Source organism: Bos indicus x Bos taurus, chromosome 3, assembly GCF_003369695.1.
Source record: "Bos indicus x Bos taurus breed Angus x Brahman F1 hybrid chromosome 3, Bos_hybrid_MaternalHap_v2.0, whole genome shotgun sequence".
In the NCBI taxonomy this organism is placed as follows: Eukaryota; Metazoa; Chordata; class Mammalia; order Artiodactyla; family Bovidae; genus Bos; species Bos indicus x Bos taurus.
The window spans coordinates 1,350,233-1,368,398 of record NC_040078.1 but is presented as its reverse complement, the minus strand read 5'-3'; the positions used below and the strand labels follow the sequence as shown (position 1 = coordinate 1,368,398).

Sequence of the window (18,166 nt, the reverse complement as noted above, 5' to 3'; positions counted from 1 at the left end):
CCGTGGAGAGAATTTATTTCCTTCTCTCTTCTAATAGCTTCTATAGGCTACCTGTGTTCCTTGGTTTATGACCTCTTCCTCCATCTTCAGAGCCAGAAGTAAAGTGTCTTTAGGTCCATCTGCCTGTCTTCCTCTCTCTCTCACTGCTGCTCCTCTTAACCACATTTTCTCTGACTCTCCTGCCTTCCTCTGTCTCTTACAAAGACCATTTTGTGGTTACACTGGGTCCACCCAGATAATCAAGCATAACACCCCCATCTAAAGACCCTTGACCTGATCCAGTCTGCAAAATCTTTTTTACCATGTAAGGTAACTATTCACAGCTTCTGGGATTAAAATGTGCCTGCCAGAGTACTTTATCCTAAATTAAATCTGATTAACTATATTTTAGATGACAGTTGGAGACCAGAAGTTGTATAACGTTTTATAAACTTCGGTAAGAAAAACCAAGGCATTTTCTTTAATGTAAAAATTATTAGACAAATGTTAAGCCTTGCTCACTTTTTAATCAGAGAGCAGATTTCTTTTCATCAGTATTTCTGGCAAATGTTCATCTACCCTGAGCTTGGACTCATCCTTTGACAGGGAACAGTTTTTAATGCATCCTGTTCTGCTGTTTTATAACTGTGTTGTCTATACTCTTGAATTCTGCCCTTAGCAATAACACAGATTAAAATGATTTTTCTCATTTTTTAAAAATGAAAGCTTTCCTAGAAGTCATTGCCCTAGTCTAAGTTTTCATCGTTTGACATTTATTATAAAGTGATTTATTATAAAGGACTTCCCTCATAGCTCAGTTGGTAAAGAATCTGCCTGCAATGCAGGAGACCCCACTTGGATTCCTGGGTTGGGAAGATCCACTAGAGAAAGGATAGGCTACCCACTCCAGTATTCTGGCCTGGAGAATTCCAGGACTGTATAGTTTTGTTTTTTTTTTTAATTCATCTATTATAAAGTATTTATTATATTAGTACATATATTATAAAGTATATAGATTTATTATAAAGTATTATAAATATGATAATTTATTATAAAGTAATATAACAGTGGCTGTCATTCTTAAGTATTACTAGTAATGTAATAGTGATTGTCATTCATTAAGTATCACGTTCATTAAGTATGTTAAACACTTGTGTAGATTACCTCATTTAATCCTTATAACCACCATATGAGGCATTATTTTTTCTTTCTGTAGATCAGGGACTGAGGCTTAGATGTTTAGTTCCTTGACAAGAAGAGTCACACATATCAGTAGACAAATATCTGTGAAGTGACAGAGACATCCTCCTGTCTTCTGTACCATGTTCCTTTTGTTTTCTCTCCTGTGTGTAAGACTCTATACTGTACTCAGTAGAATCACTAAAATTGAATAAGATATTAACTTGTTCTCAAGAAATTTCTCTTATAGAGAACATATTTGAAAATGTAATAGAATAATCATAAGTATTACAAGAGTCCATAGAAATTCAGTGTAGGGAGATATCATTTCTAGTTGGGAAGATCAGGGAAGGCTTTGAAGAAAGTGGAACTTCAACTGGACCTGGAAGCTGGGTGGGATCTAAATGTGATGGTAATGGGCAGTGTATGTTCAGTATGGAGAAAGAAAGAAAGCTAAGATGGGAGGAAGAAGTCTGCACTGAAGGTTTCTAATTTCTCTAGCGTTTCCCCATCACATCACGTGCTTTCTAAATCCCTTATCGTTTAGTCTTCCTCGGAATTAGCGTTAGAGTTCTGCAGACTTTAGTGCAGCCACTTCCATTAACATTGGCTTATTTTTATTATTTTTGAAAATTTATTGTTGCCTTTTTGTAACTTTTATAATTAATAAAGAAAAATGACATCAGATTAAATTTTTAAAATATAAGATATTATTTTTCTGATAATATTTAACTGTTTTGAAAGATTAAAAGTTGTTCTATTTTAAAGCAACCAACTCATCTTTTAACCAGACAAAAACTCAGTTTTAGGAGGATTCGGTTTTAACCTGTTGACTGATTGAGTTTGTGGTCAGTTTAACTATCTTCTTTTTACCTGAATTATGTTCACTTGATTTTTTCATTCAGATGATTTTTCTCCAGGATAATATCAAGATCTTTTTGGCAACTGAAAAAGCCAAATAAATTTATTAATTCAAAATTTATTAATCAATACAGTTATGAAATGACATTCCAAAAATACTATCAGAAATTCTTAGCAACAAATGTTTATCTGTTCTGTGGGACTTATTAGTGCCATGGTTGATATTAGAAAGTTATATTCTTAAGAGGTCATGATCAGGCATCATTTTCTTTGAAATGAGGACAAAAGATGTTGAAAGACCAGGGCACCAGTGAATATATCTGCTATTTTTGTAATAATTGAAGAATCTTGATGTGCTAGTTTGGGAAAACATTTCCAGATGAACTACCAGTAGTTTTAGGAGAAGCCTCAGAAATTCACTGAGGGACAGGCCTCACGTAAAGTTCTCATCAGAACGTAGTGGAGCTCTCGGCTTGCAGGAGGCAAAGACGCACCTTTCTTCAGTCGTCCCCAATGCAGGTTCATCTGACGCCAGCTGACCCCACCATGCCACCTAACTTAGACCCCAGCGAAATCAGAGTTGTGTATCTGAGGTGCACCAGTGGGGAAGTAGGCGCAGCGTATGCCCTGGCTCCCAACATCGGTCCTCTGGCTCTGTCTCCAAAAAGGATTGGTGGTGACATCACCAAGGCAACCACTGATAGGAAGGGCCTGAGGATTACAGAGAAACCGACCATTCAGAACAGACAGCCCCAGATTGAGGTGATACCTTCTGCTTCTGCCCTGATCATCAAAGCCCTCAAATACAAAGACAGAAGCAGAAAAACATTAAGCACAGTGGAAATAACACTTTTGATGAGCTTGTCAACATTGCCTGACAGATGTGGCATCAGTCTTTAACAGCTAGAGTATTCTCTGGAACCATTAAGGAAATCCTGGAGACCGCCCAGTCTGTGGGCTGCAGCGTTGATTGACGCGACTTTCATGACATCAACCAACAGTCGTGCGGTGAAGTGCCCAGCTAGGTAAGAACTGCAGAGAAAAAAGAAAAAGAAAAGATTATTTGTCAACAAAAAAAATGAAAAAATAGTGGAACAATTACACATTTCAGACTCCACAGGGCCATTTTCCTTTTGAACTTATGTTTATCGTAGGATTATTACTAGTATTCTTATTGCTATTATTATTGTTGTTTTAAATTTATTACGTATTTTACTGTGTGGACTGCATTATGCACTGGCCAAAGTTCTTTTATAAGCGTCAGAGTGGAAATACCAACACTGGTACTGATTTTTCTCGGTCTTCCTTCATAGGATGTTTTAAATAGTCCCAGAGGTTGTTGAACTGCCTGGAGCACTTCTAGAGCCTCATGAGCATGGTAGAGGATATATTACTCTGTTCTTGGTGGTCCAGAAGCAAAAAGTCAAACGCTTAATAGGAAAGATGGCTTTCCTCTATCTCGTGTTTGGTTTGACAGATGTCAAGATACATGGCTTCTAAGAGATTCTGATTATTGCATATTGAGAAACTTTCCCTGGCCCTGCCCTTTGGTGCCTGTGGGGAGTTTTTGCTGTCGTTTTGGTATATGGAGCAGAGAACCATGCATGATTAGTGAGCCTATGAGGATACTAAGTGACATTTGAATTAAAATTTCACTTTTGTTAAAAGAGTGAATGAAGAATTGATCTTTTCATCAAGTGTAACCCAGTAACAAAAATTAAGATTTTTAAAGGCAGTATCCACTTTATTTTTATTCATTACAAATAGAATTTAGAATATTAATATATTGTGTTTGTTTCTAAAAGGCTGCTTTAAACACAGATTATGAGATTGTAATTTTCTCCCTTCTTCCTTACAAGGCAGGTTAGTTTCCTATCATGTCACTTTTTTGTGTTCTTTTTTTCTAACAAATATAAAAGATTTCCCAGTTATCTTATATTTTACATCTTGCTTGAAGCAAAACACTAGACTCCATTGCTCTTTCAATTAGATCCACTATATAGCATTTTTGGCTTAGAGCAGTGGCAGTAGAAGCCAGGGGTCAGATTTAATGAGCACTCGTGAGAGGTGGAGAGGAGATTGAGAAGGTGATTTTTTAGAAAAAAGGGAGGAAGGAAAGCGAGTAATCTAAAATAAATGCCTGTGTTTGTCTCGGGACCACGATAGCCGTAGCACCGTTACCTGAGTAGGGGCGGCCTGCGCTGGGAGCAGACTGCCTGAAGCGATACGTTCAGTTTTGCAGATGTTGCATTTGGGTGCCTTACAGTACTTGCAGGTGAAAAAGTGAGTAATTGAAGATAGAGATATGTTGAGGGGGAAAAAAATTGGCTGCTTATATAGGTGTGGAAGCACTTAGCAGGGAGATACTAATGGGAAGAGAATGGATAAGCTGAGAAGAGGACCACAGGCAAAGCTCTATAACATGAAAAGGGTGGACAGAGAAAGAAGCCCTGCCCTGTAGTAGGGTGGCCACAGGGTGCACATCGCTGTTTAAATTAAATTAAATTTAAAATTCAGTCATGTTAGCTGCCCTTCTTGTGCTCAGTAGCCATATGTCATTAGTGACTACTATCCACTATGGTTGTGAAACATTTCCATCATCACAGAAATTTCCTTTCAGTTCCAGTTCCAGTTCAGTCGCTCAGTTGTGTCCGATTCTTTGTGACCCCATGAATCACAGCACTCCAGGCCTCCCTGTCCATCACCAACTCCCGGAGTTCACTCAGACTCACGTCCATCGAGTCAGTGATGCCATCCAGCCATCTCATCCTCTGTCGTCCCCTTCTCCTCCTGACCCCAATCCCTCCCAGCATCAGAGTCTTTTCCAATGAGTCAACTCTTCGCATGAGGTGGCCAAAGTACTGGAGTCTCAGCTTCAACATCAGTGCTTCCAATGAACACCCAGGACTGATCTCCTTTAGGATGGGCTGATTGGATCTCCTTGCAGTCCAAGGGACTCTCAACAGTCTTCTCCAACACCACAGTTCAAAAGCATCAATTCTTCGGCGCTCAGCTTTCTTCACAGTCCAACTCTCACATCCATACATGACTACTGGAAAAACCATAGCCTTGACTAGACGGACCTTTGTTGGCAAAGTAATGTCTCTGCTTTTGAATATGCTATCTAGGTTGGTCATAACTTTCCTTCCAAGGAGTAAGCGTCTTTTAATTTCATGGCTGCAGTCACCATCTGCAGTGATTTTGGAGCCCAGAAAAATAAAGTCTGACACTGTTTCCACTGTTTCCCCATCTATTTCCCATGAAGTGATGGGACCGGATGCCATGATCTTCGTTTTCTGAATGTTGACCTTTAAGCCAACTTTTTCACTCTGCTCTCACTTTGGACAGTGCTTTAAGTAGACTAAGAAAGAGCAACTGCAGCGATCAGAAGTGAACTGGACAGCAGACTTCATGGAGTTCGTATTCACCGTAATGAAGTCTTGCAAAGAGGTGGAGACATATAGGAATCTTAACATGTGATCTTTGGATTTGACAGTAGTTACTAGGGACTTTTTAAGAAATGTATCTTATTAAAGTATAGTTGATTTACAATGTTGTGTTAATTTCTGCTATACAACAAAGTAATTTAGTTATATGTATATATATATATTTTTTCATTATGATTTATTACAAGATATTGAATATAGTTCCCGTGCTAAAAAGTAATACTGTGTTTATTTATTCATATACTAGGGACTGAGCAACTTCACTTTGACTTTTCACTTTCATGCATTGGAGAAGGAAATGGCAACCCACTCCAGTGTTCTTGCCTGGAGAATCCCAGGGACGGGGGAGCCTGGTGGGCTGCTGTCTATGGGGTTGCTAAGAGTTGGACACGACTGAGTGACTTCACTTTCACTTTTCACTTTCATGCATTGGAGAAGGAAATGGCAATCCGCTCTAGTGTTCTTGCCTGGAGAATCCCAGGGACGGGGGAACCTGGTGGGCTGCTGTCTATGGGGTCACACAGAGTTGGACACGACTGAAGTGACTTAGCAGCAGCAGCAGCAGGGACTTAAAGGTTTTAAGTAAGTGATATAAGGAAAGAAATTGCTATGGATAGAGTTGGGCAGGGGAAGGACAAATGTAGGCAACTTTTTAAATACAAGCTCTATAAGAACGTGTGTGATTAAGAGCTTAGGCCCTGGAACCAGACCATCTGGATTCAGATCCTGGTTTCTTTTTCAGTTATGTTACTTTGGGCACATTATTTCCTTCTGTGCCACAGATTTTTTCAGCTATAATATGGAGATAAATAATAATAAGCCATTGCATAAAATTGATGTTGAAAGCAAGTAGATGTATAATTCAGTAAGGGCTTAGTAACTACTGTTTATTATGAGTATGAGTGTGATGATGGTGTGATATTAAATAAAGGAAGGATGGATGGGAGAGGAGTTCAAGTCCATTTATATGCTGAGAGAACCAGTAGGAGGGGGGTGGCAAAGTTCCTAAGGGGAAGGTGGGTGTTGGCTTTCAGAGCACTGATAAATGCAGCAGCTTAGATAGAAGCCCTCTCCTCCTACACCATAACTTTTCTTTTTTTTTAAATGTTAGAGAAATGGGACCCTGAAAAAGTTAAAGGTAAGTTATAGATAATGGTTATAGATAGTAAGTTTTTAGGTAGAAGGGAAGGTAAGAAAGCACTCTAGATAGGATTAGGAACAGAGATAATTAGAAATGTCCTTGTGACATTGGGGAAAATGAAACCAGGGAATAGAATGCAGTAAGAAGTCTGGGATACGTAGTTCATCCAGATGAATAAACAGTATTAGAAGAATTGGTAACAGAGTCATAATTCAAGCTAGGAACCCTGACATCAGATAAAATCAGGATAGTAAGTTTTACTGCAGCTTTTCAGGGACCTTTTGTGTTTCCCAAGAAAGCATGACACTGCTGCCATTTACCTGGCTCACTAAAGGGTGAATAAGGAGCACTTGACTAGATTATGAGGCAGGAGAAAGATGGAACACATCAAATGTTTGCAGATTTTTGTAAACAAAAATATTGCTATGATACTGTAATTCTAGAATAAGGGCTTTTTGGTTTTCTTGGCCTTCAGAGTATTCCTATTCTGTGATATTTGCAGAAGACTTGATCTCAGTATTTAGTAGCTCACAAGTCATTTTTCTACAATTAAGAAGAAAGCTAAAAAAAATTATTTTAATAGAACTTTCATCCTGATAGAGTTAATTCCACAAACGTCAACCATTTATAGAAATCTTACCATGCGTCACTGATGTACAGTTATCTACATAAAAACAACCAAAAAAAGTAAAACATGTACCATTTCTTGGTACATGAATATATAATAGCAGTGGAAATTCTTCAGTTCAGCTCAGTTCAGTCATGTCCTACTCTTTGCGACCCCATGGACGCATGGAACATGGAGGCACGCCAAGCCTCCCTGTTCATCACCAACTCCCAGAGTTTACTCAGACTCATGTCCATGGAGTTGGTGATGCCATCCAACCATCTCATCCTCTGTCGTCCCCTTCTTCTGCCCTCAATCTTTCCCAGCATCAGGGTCTTTTCAGATGAGTCAGTTCTTCCCATGAGGTGGCCAAAGTATTGGAATTTCAGCTTCAGAATCAGTCCTTCCAATGAATATTCAGGACTGATCTCCTTTAGGATGGACTGGTAGGATCTCCTTGCAGTCCAAGGGACTCTCAACAGTCTTCTCCAACACCACAGTTCAAAAGCATCAGTTCTTTGGCACTCAGCTTTTTTTATAGCCCAACTCTCACATCCATATATAACTACAGAAAAAACCATAGCCTTGACTAGACGGACCTTTGTTGGCAAAGTAATGTCTCTGCTTTTGAATATGCTATCTAGGTTGGTCATAACTTTCCTTCCAAGGACTAAGCGTCTTTTAATTTCATGGCTGCAATCACCATCTACAGTGATTTTGGAGCCCAAAAAAATAAAGTCTGACACTGTTTCCCCATCTATTTGCCATGAAGTGAGGGGACCAGATGCCATGATCTTCTTTTTCTGAATATTGAGCTTTAAGACAACTTTTTCACTCTCCTCTTTCACTTTCATCAAGAGGCTTTTTAGTTCTTCTTCACTTTCTGCTACGAGGGTGGTGTCATCTGCATATGTGAGGTTATCGATATTTCTCCGGCAATCTTGATTACAGCTTGTGTTTCTTCCAGCCCAGCGTTTCTCATGATGTACTCTGCATATAAGTTAAATAAGCAGGGTAACAATATACAGCCTTGACGTACTCCTTTTCCTATTTGGAACCAGTCTGTTGTTCCATGTCCAGTTTTAACTGTTGCTTCCTGACCTGCATACAGGTTTCTCAAGAGGCCGGTCAGGTGGTCTGGTATTCCCATCTCTTTCAGAATTTTCCATAGTTTATTGTGATCCACACAATCAAAGGCTTTGGCATAGTCAATAAAGCAGAAATAGATGTTTTTCTGGAACTCTCTTGCTTTTTCCATGATCCAGCGGATGTTGGCAATTTGATCTCTGGTTCCTCTGCCTTTTCTGAAACCAGCTTGAACATCTGAAAGTTTTCGCCTCATGTATTGTTGAAGCCTGGCTTGGAGAATTCTGAACATTACTTTACTAGCGTGTGAGATGAGTGCAATTGTGCGGTAGTTTGAGCATTCTTTGGCATTGCCGTTCTTTGGGATTGAAATGAAAACAGACCTTTTCCAGTCCTGTGGCCACTGCTGTGTTTTCCACATTTGCTGGCATATTGAGTGCAGCACTTTCACAGCATCATCTTTTACGATTTGAAATAGCTCAACTGGAATTCCATCACCTCCACTAGCTTTGTTCATAGTGATGCTTCCTTAGGCCCACTTGACTTCACATTCCAGGATGTCTGGCTCTAGGTGGGTGATCACACCATCGTGATTATCTGGGTCGTGAAGATCTTTTCTGTATAGTTCTTCTGTGTATTCTTGCCACCTCTTCTTAATATCTTCTGCTTCTGTTAGGTCCATATCATTTCTGTCCTTAATTGTGCCCATCTTTGCAGGAAATGTTCCCTTGGTATCTCTAACTTTCTAGAAGAGATCTCTAGTCTTTCCCATTCTATTGTTTCCCTCTATTTCTTGCATTGATCACGGAGGAAGGCTTTCTTATCTCTCCTTGCTATTCTTTGGAACTGTGCATTCAAATGGGTATATCTTTCCTTTTCTCCTTTGGTTTTGACTTCTCTTCTTTTCACAGCTATTTGTAAGGCCTCCTCAGACAGCCATTTTGCTTTTTTGCATTTCTTTTTCCTTGGGATGTTCTTGATCCCTGTCTCCTGTACAGTGTCACAAACCTCCGACCATAGTTCATCCGGCACTCTGTCTATCAGATCTAGTCCCTTAAATCTATTTCTCACTTCCACTGTGTAACTGTAAGGAATTTGATTTAGGTCATACCTGAATGGTCTAGTGGTTTTCCTCACTTTCTTCAATTTAAGTCTGAATTTGGCAATAAGGAGTCCATGACCTGAGCCACAGTCAGTTCCCAGTCTTGTTTTTGTTGACTGTATAGAGCTTCTCCATCTTTGGCTGCGAAGAATGTAATCAGTCTTATTTCAAATTTTTAGCAGAGGTGTTATAGTCATCCATTCCGTGGATAAACTATAGCCTCAGTTCTGATGATGCATCTTGCTTTGTAGTAACATAGAACGTTTTTATAGCCATAAGTGATGCTCTTTCTGGGTTTCCATTATCCCAGGTTCCTCCTATTTTATGGTGACACACTTGGAAGAAATCACCTATTCACACACATAGACACACACACTAGTAGAAGCCAAGTTTTCATGAAGATCTTTTGGCTGTTTTTTCTATTAGATATGCCCCACAGTTGCCTGACTTTTTGTGACATTCATTTGGAATTTGTGCTGCTTATCAAGGGAATGTAGTGACAGGCACAGATATTATCATTATTTCTTGTAGGACATCTGAAATTTAACCATAATTTTGATTGCCTTAAATTTACTGAAATTAAATTTACTGCCTTAAATTAAGAATCTGAAGGGAAAAAAAAAAAAAAACTTTTCCTTATTGTATAGGTTTAACTGAAGTAGTAGTATATAATGTGGCTGCTAATTACAGATTAAAATATAGTACATACCATCCAGAATATATCTGCTTAGTGATGAAAAATTACTTTCACGAACCCCATGTTCCAGAATTTCTCATTCAAAAAATGTTTGTTTATTTTTGTACATACATAGTTCCACTAGAGGCTAAGTCTCTTGTTACTTGCCTTGTAGCAGAATGTCAAGTGGCCGATTAGAGAGGTGAGATTGGCTGCTATAGCCAGGGAAGCTCATAGGGCAGTAAGATTTCTACTGTCTGTTTTGCTCTACAGCTGAGAATTCATTTTTGATTCTGTTTAATTGAGGTGAAGTGCATATAACATAAAATTAAGCATTAAAAGCAAGCAATTCTGTGACATTTAGTACATTCGCAGTGTTGTTGCAGCTATCGCTTTTATCTAGTTCTAACATTATTCCAAAAGGAAGCCATTAAAAGGATACTCTACTTTTCCCCTCCCCCCAGCTCCTGGCAGTCATCAGTCTGTGATCTGTCTGTGTTGGCTGAACCCTTCTGGAGATTTCATTTAAATGGAATCATACAGTATGTCTGTCTGACTTCTTCACTTAGCATGATGTTTTTGAGGTTCATCTAGGTTGTAGCAGTACTTCATTCTTTTTGTGCCCAAATAATATTCCATGTGTGACTATACCACAGTTTGTTTTTCCAGTTATCTGTTAATGGACATTTGGGTTGTTTCTGCTTTTTAGTTGTTGTGAATAGTGCTGCTATGGACATTCATGTGCAAGGATTTGAGTATCTGTTTTCAGTTCTTTGGGGTATATACCTACAGTGGAATTGATGGATCATGTAGTTAACCTTTTTGAAGACCCACTAAACTCTTCCACAGCAGCTCAATCATTTTCCATTTCCATAATGAGGGCCAAGGATCCCATTTTCTCCACATCCTTGTTACACTTGTTATTTTCCTTTTTTTTCCCTCCTGTTCAGTTCAGTTCAGTCGGTCAGTCGTGTCCGACTCTTTGCGACCCCATGAATCACAGCACGCCAGGCCTCCATGTCCATCACCAACTCCCAGAGTTCACTCAGACTCACGTCCATCGAGTCAGTGATGCCATCCAGCCATCTCATCCTCTGTTGTCCCCTTCTCCTCCTGCCCCCAATCCCTCCCATCATCAGAGTCTTTTCCAATGAGTCAACTCTTCGCATGAGGTGGCCAAAGTACTGGAGTTTCAGCTTCAGCACCATTCCCTCCAAAGAAAGGAGATCAGGGCTGATCTCCTTCAGAATGGACTGGTTGGATCTCCTTGCAGTCCAAGGGACTCTCAAGAGTCTTAGAGCCTGCTAATGGGTTGAATAATATACATTTAAAGTAACCTCTCTGTATTCATTTTTGTCAGGAAATAGTGTTAGAATCCAAATCTTTACTTTTTTTTTTCTGACAGTGTCTTTGGGCATCTCCCTCTGTATTACAGTTAGAATGACTTAAGATACGAATAATGGGTTGTAATAATAAAGTATTTTTACATATGAACCATTTGATTTTTGCTTTGCTCTCCTTGGTGGTTCAGCCCTCACTCTAATCCTAGACCCTATTTAAAATCTCCTCTCTCCCTCTCTGCCACACTAGAACTCTCAAAGCACTTTGTACCTTTCTTACCACAAATAACGTAGTCTGCCATGCTTGGCTTGAGGGCAGTGGCAGTTTTTCTTATTTATTTACTACCTCTCAAACCTATGCATTTAGAAAAAAAATCTGAGGTCACTGAGATTAGAAAAAATAAAATTTGTTTTTAAGTATCATGGTTTCCTTTAGATATAACTAGATTCTGAAGAAGTAATTAGATTGTAAGTTTTAATTTTGAGGCCTCAAAGGGTTGACCTGTTTGGAAAATATTAATATTATCTCTTAAATGAGGATTAAGTGTCTTTACTTAACAGCTTGGTTGTGCTCTTTAATGACCCGTATGGGAATAGAATCTAAATATGAGTGGACGTATATGTGTATGCATAACTGATTGACTTTTCTGTACAGCAGAAACTAACACAACATTGTAAATCAACTATACTTCAATAAAATTAATTTAAAAGTAAAAATAAAAGAAAGGTACTTATATTTTTAAGTTGCTTTAATCATTATGGATTCACTATGTGTGGGATTCATATGTACAAACTACTGTACATAACAGGGAGCTTCCCAGGTGGTACTAGCGGTACAGAACCTGCCTGCCAGTGCCGGAGACATAGGAGACGTGGGTTCTGTCCCTGGATCAGGAAGATCCCCTGGAGGAAGGCCCGGCAACCCACTCCAGTATTTTTGCCTGGAGAATCCCACAGACAAAAGAGCCTTGCGGGCTACAGTCCATGGGGTCACAAAAGAGTCGGACATGACTTAGCGACTAAAACAACAAAAAAAGGACATAGATATCTATTCTCATTCATGGAGAAATGACAATAGGATTAGGATAATGAAAAGACTGTCTTCCCTCTACCAAAAAATAATAAAATAAAGGCATTCCTGGACAGAATTTTAAAAAGCAGAAGTCAATTTTTTTTAAGAGACAAATCACATTGGAGTAATAGAAGGTATAAGACTACGGTTTTTCCAGTGGTCATGTATGGATGTGAGAGTTGGACCGTGAAGAAGGCTGAGTGCCGAAAAATTGATGCTTTTGAACTGTGGTGTTGGAGAAGACTCTTGAGAGTCCCTTGGACTGCAAGGAGATCCGACAAGTCCATTCTGAAGGAGATCAGCCCTGGGATTTCTTTGAAAGGAATGATGCTAAAGCTGAAACTCCAGTACTTTGGCCACCTCATGCAAAGAGTTGACTCATTGGAAAAGACTCTGATGCTGGGAGGGATTGGGAGCAGGAGGAGAAGGGGACGACAGCGGATGAGATGGCTGGATGGCATCACTGACTCGATGGACGTGAGTCTGAGTAAACTCCGGGAGTTGGTGATGGACAGGGAGGCCTGGCGTGCTGCGATTCATGGGGTCACAAAGAGTCGGACACGACTGAGCGACTGAACTGAACTGATAAATTATTGCTTTTGTGTTTGGAAGGTTGGAAACATAAACGAAGGTAGCACATGGTCTGGGCACTGAGAGGCATTGAAAAGCATGAAACCTGTGCAAATCTCAGAAGTGTGAACTACTCATCAGGACAGGAGACCTTTGCCTGTTTGGTCCTTGACTACTACCTGTGAAGAAACAACTTCCTGGGAGATGACAACTTGCCAATTTTTAGTGAAAGTCGCTCAGTCATGTCTGACTCTTTGCAACCCCATACAGTCTTGAAGTTCTCCAGGCCAGAACACTGGAATGGGGATGTTGGGGGATCTTCCGAACCCAGGGATCAAACCCAGGTCTCCCGCATTGCAGGCGGATTCTTTACAAGCTGAGCCACTGGGGAAGCCAAAAATTCTTAAACTCCATGTAAATTTCACCTAACTTTCAGCTGGGCCTTCACTGAAACTAGTGTCCTTGGATTCACCTCTAATGCACCTGCTTTTTTCTTTGCCTCTTGCTGTCTGGATGTATCCCCAAAAGTTTACTGCAACTCTGGTCATTGTTGATGTTTTTCTTTTAATGTTTTAATATAAAAGTGGCAATTGTAAAAACCTGTATGTAAACACATATGTGTGCTTTAAGCACTCATGTGTCTACCACTCTGGTCACAAAACAGTTATCATGTTCCAGAAGGCCGCTGTAGATCCATTCTGATCATGTGCTTCTACCAAAGAGGTAACTATCAACCTGAATTTGGTGTTAACGGTCACATGCTTTTCTTTGCATATTTTTCCAGCTATGTATTAGTTGAATCATACTATATATATATCAGATAAGATCAGATCAGATCAGTTGCTCAGTCGTGTCCGACTCTTTGCAACCCCATGAATCGCAGCACGCCAGGCCTCCCTGTCCATCACCAACTCCCGAAGTTCACTGAGACTCACGTCCATCGAGTCAGTGATGCTATCCAGCCGTCTCATCCTCTGTCGTCCCCTTCTCCTCCTGCCCCCAATCCCTCCTGGCATCAGAGTCTTTTCCAATGAGTCAACTCTTCGCATGAGGTGGCCAGAGTACTGGAGTTTCAGCTTGAGCATCATTCCTTCCAAAGAAATCCCAGGGCTGATCTCCTTCAGAATGGACTCGTCGGATCTCCTTGCAGTCCAAGGGACTCTCAAGAGTCTTCTCCAACACCACAGTTCAAAAGCATCAGTTTTTCGGCGCTCAGCCTTCTTCACGGTCCAACTTTCACATCCATACATGACCACAGGAAAAACCATAGCCTTGACTAGACAGACCTTTGTTGGCAAAATAATGTCTCTGCTTTTGAATATGCTATCTAGGTTGGTCATAACTTTCCTTCTAAGGAGTAAGCGTCTTTTAATTTCATGGCTGCAGTCACCATCTGCAGTGATTTTGGAGCCCAGAAAAATAAAGTCTGACGTTGTTTCCCCATCTATTTCCCATGAAGTGATGGGACCGGATGCCATGATCTTCGTTTTCTGAATGTTGAGCTTTAAGCCAACTTTTTCACTCCCCACTTTCACTTTCATCAAGAGGCTTTTTAGTTCCTCTTCACTTTCTGCCATAAGGGTGGTGTCATCTGCACATCTGAGGTTATTGATATTTCTCCCAGCAATCTTGATTCCAGCTTGTGCTTCTTCCAGTCCAGGGTTTTTCATGATGTACTCTGCATATACGTTAAATAAGCAGGGTGACAATATACAGCCTTGACGTACTCCTTTTCCTATGTGGAACCAGTCTGTTGTTCCATGGCCAGTTCTAACTGTTGCTTCCTGACCTGCATACACATTTCTCAAGAGGCAGATCAGGTGGTCTGGCATTCCCATCTCTTTCAGAATTTGCCACAGTTTATTGTGATCCACACAGTCAAAGGCTTTGGCTAGTCAATAAAGCAGAAATAGATGTTTTTCTGGAACTCTCTTGCTTTTTCCATGATCCAACGGATGTTGGCAATTTGATCTCTGGTTCCTCTGCCTTTTCTAAAACCAGCTTGAACATCTGGAAGTTCACGGTTCACATATTCCTGAAGCCTGGCTTGGAGAATTTTGAGCTTTACTTTACTAGCATGTGAGATGAGTGCAATTGTGCAGTAGTTTGAGCATTCTTTGGCATTGCCTTTCTTTGGGATTGGAATGAAAACTGACCTTTTCCAGTCCTGTGGCCACTGCTGAGTTTTCCAAATTTGCTGGCATATTGAGTGCAGCACTTTCACAGCAGCATCTTTCAGGATTTGGAATAGCTCAACTGGAATTCCATCACCTCCACTAGCTTTGTTTGTAGTGATGCTTTCTAAGGCCCACTTGACTTCACACTCCAGGATGTCTGGCTCTAGGTCAGTGATCACACCATCGTAATTATCTGGGTCGTGAAGATCTTTTTTGTACAGTTCTTCTGTGTATTCTTGCCATCTGTTCTTAATATCTTCTGCTTCTGTTAGGTCCATACCATTTCTGTCCTTTATCGAGCCCATCTTTGCATGAAATGTTCCTTTGGTATCTCTGATTTTCTTGAAGAGATCTCTAGTCTTTCCCGTTCTGTTGTTTTCCTCTATTTCTTTGCGTTGATCACTGAAGAAGGCTTTCTTATCTCTTCTTGCTATTCTTTGGAACTCTGCATTCAGATGTTTATATCTTTCCTTTTCTCCTTTGCTTTTCGCTTCTCTTCTTTTCATTCATATATATATATATATATATATATATATATGTCTTCTTTGTCTGGCTGAACATTTTGTTTTGGGGATTCATCCAGGTTTGTACATATATCTCTAATTCACTTTCACTAGATGTGTAATCCCAGTATATGAATGCATCACAATTTTTCTATCCATTCTATTATTGATAGACGTTTCCATTATTTTTAGGCTTTTGCTATTACAAACATGACTGCTATAATTTTGTAATCTCTTGATACATAACTGCTGAACTTGTTACGGTGTTTCTCAGTACTGTGGCCATAGCTGAAGTGGTAGTACTGAATAATACTGCTACCAACAACAGACGAGAATTTTAGTCTTGCCAAAACTTCCTATTAACCAACTTTGTAATTTTAGCCAATCTAGTGGGTGTAAAATGCTATCTCTTTGGACACTTTAGTGTATTTCCCTAGTTTCCAAGGAAGTTGAATATCCTTTCTTGTGTTTGTGGGCCATTATGTTTCCTCTTTTGTGAAATTCTTAATTCATTTGTTTTGCTGATCTAATTTTTCTATTGGGCTTTTAAAGTTGATTCATGGGAGTTTTTTGTGTGTTCTAAATACTAATCCTTTCTTATTTATATGTATTGTAATTATTTTCTTCTTTTCATTAATCATACATAGTCTTTTGATGAATCATGCTTGTAATTTTAAAGTAGTATGTATGTATGTGGTTAGTCGTTCAGTTGTGTCTGACTCTACGTGAACCCAGGGACTGTATCCCAGCAGTCTTCTCTGTCCATGAGGATTCTCCAGGCAAGAATACTGGAGTGGGTGGCTGTGCCCTCCTCTGGGGGATCTTCCTAACCCAGGGATTGAACCCAGATCTTCCGCACTGCAGGGGGATTCTTTACCATCTGAGCTACCAGGGAAGTCCAAGAATACTGGAATGAGTAGCCTATCCATTCAGAGGATCTTCACGACCCAGAAATCAAATGGGAATCTCCTGCGTTACAGATGGATTCTTTATCAGCTGACTTACCAAGGAAGCCCAGGTCATTTGTGTATAACAAAGGCAATTTTTAACAGATTTTGTGTGCTGCATCTTATTAAATTCTCTTATTCTGATTATTCACTTCAGTTCAGTTGCTCAGTCCTGTCCAACTCTTTGCGACCCCATGGACTGCAGCACGCCAGGCTTCCCTGTCCATCACCAACTCCTGGACCTTGCTCAAACTCATGCCCATCGAGTTGGTGATGCCATCCAACTATCTCATCCTCTGTTGTCCCCTTCTCCTCCTGCCTTCAATCTTTCCCAGCATCAGGGTCTTTTCCAGTGAGTCAGTTCTTCACATCAGGTGGCCCAAGTTTCAGCTGCAGCATCAGTCCTTCCAATGAATATTCAGAGCTGATTTCCTTTAAGATTGACTGGTTGGATCTCCTTGCAGTCCAAGGGACTCTCAAGAATTTTCTCCAACACCACAGTTCAAAAGCATCAATTCTTTGGCAGTCAGCTTTATTTATGGTACAATTCTCACATTCATACATGACTACCAGATAAACTGTAACTTTGACTAGATGGACCTTGTTGGCGTGTCTCTGCTTTTTAATATGCTGTCTAGGTTGGAGAAGGAAATGGAAACCTACTCCAGTACTCTTGCCTGGAACATCCCATGGACAGAGAAGCCCTGATAGGCCACAGTCCATGGGGTTGCAAAGAGTAGGATACGACTGAGCAACTTCACTTCCACTTTTCACTCATGCATTGGAGAAGGAAATGGCAACCTACTCCAGTGTTCTTGCCTGGAGAATCCTAGGGACGGAGGAGCCTGGTGGGCTGCCGTCTATGGAGTCTCACAGAGTTGGTCACAATTGAAGTGACTTAGCAGCAGCAGCAGCAGCAGCTAGGTTGGTCATACTTTTTCTTCCAAGGAGTAAGCGTCTTTTAATTTCATGGCTGCAGTCACCATTTGTAGTGATTTTGGAGCCCAAGAAAATAAAGTCTGTCACTGTTTCCATTGTTTCCCCATCTATTTGCCGTGAAGTGATAGAACCTGATGCCATGATCTTAGTTTTCTGAAGGTTGAGTTTTAAGCCAGCTTCTTCACTTCTCTCTTTCACTTTCATCAAGAGGCTCTTTATGAAAGGCTCTTTATCAAGAGGTTCTTCTTCACTTTCTGCCATAAGGTGGTGTTATCTGCATATCTGAGTTTACTGATACTTCTCCCAGCAATCTTTATTCCAGCTTGTGTTTCATCCAGCCCTGTATTTCACATGATGTAGTCTGCATATAAGTTAAATAACCAGGGTGACAAAATGCAGCCTTGACATACTCCTTTCCCAATTTGGAACCATTCTTTTGTTCCATGTCCCGTTCTAACTGTTGCTTCTTTACATGCATACAGATTTTTCAGGAGGCAGGTAAGGTGGTCTGGTGTTCCCATCTCTTGAAGAATTTTCCACA

At 40.2% G+C, this 18,166-nt stretch overlaps 1 protein-coding gene and 1 pseudogene across 4 annotated transcripts in view; both read left to right on the top strand.

The window, feature by feature from the left end:
* POU2F1 (POU class 2 homeobox 1) overlaps positions 1-18,166 on the top strand; it is a 215,385-nt gene that overhangs the window by 123,588 nt on the left and 73,631 nt on the right. The window lies entirely within an intron of this gene.
* Positions 1,910-3,748, top strand: LOC113883186 (annotated as a pseudogene).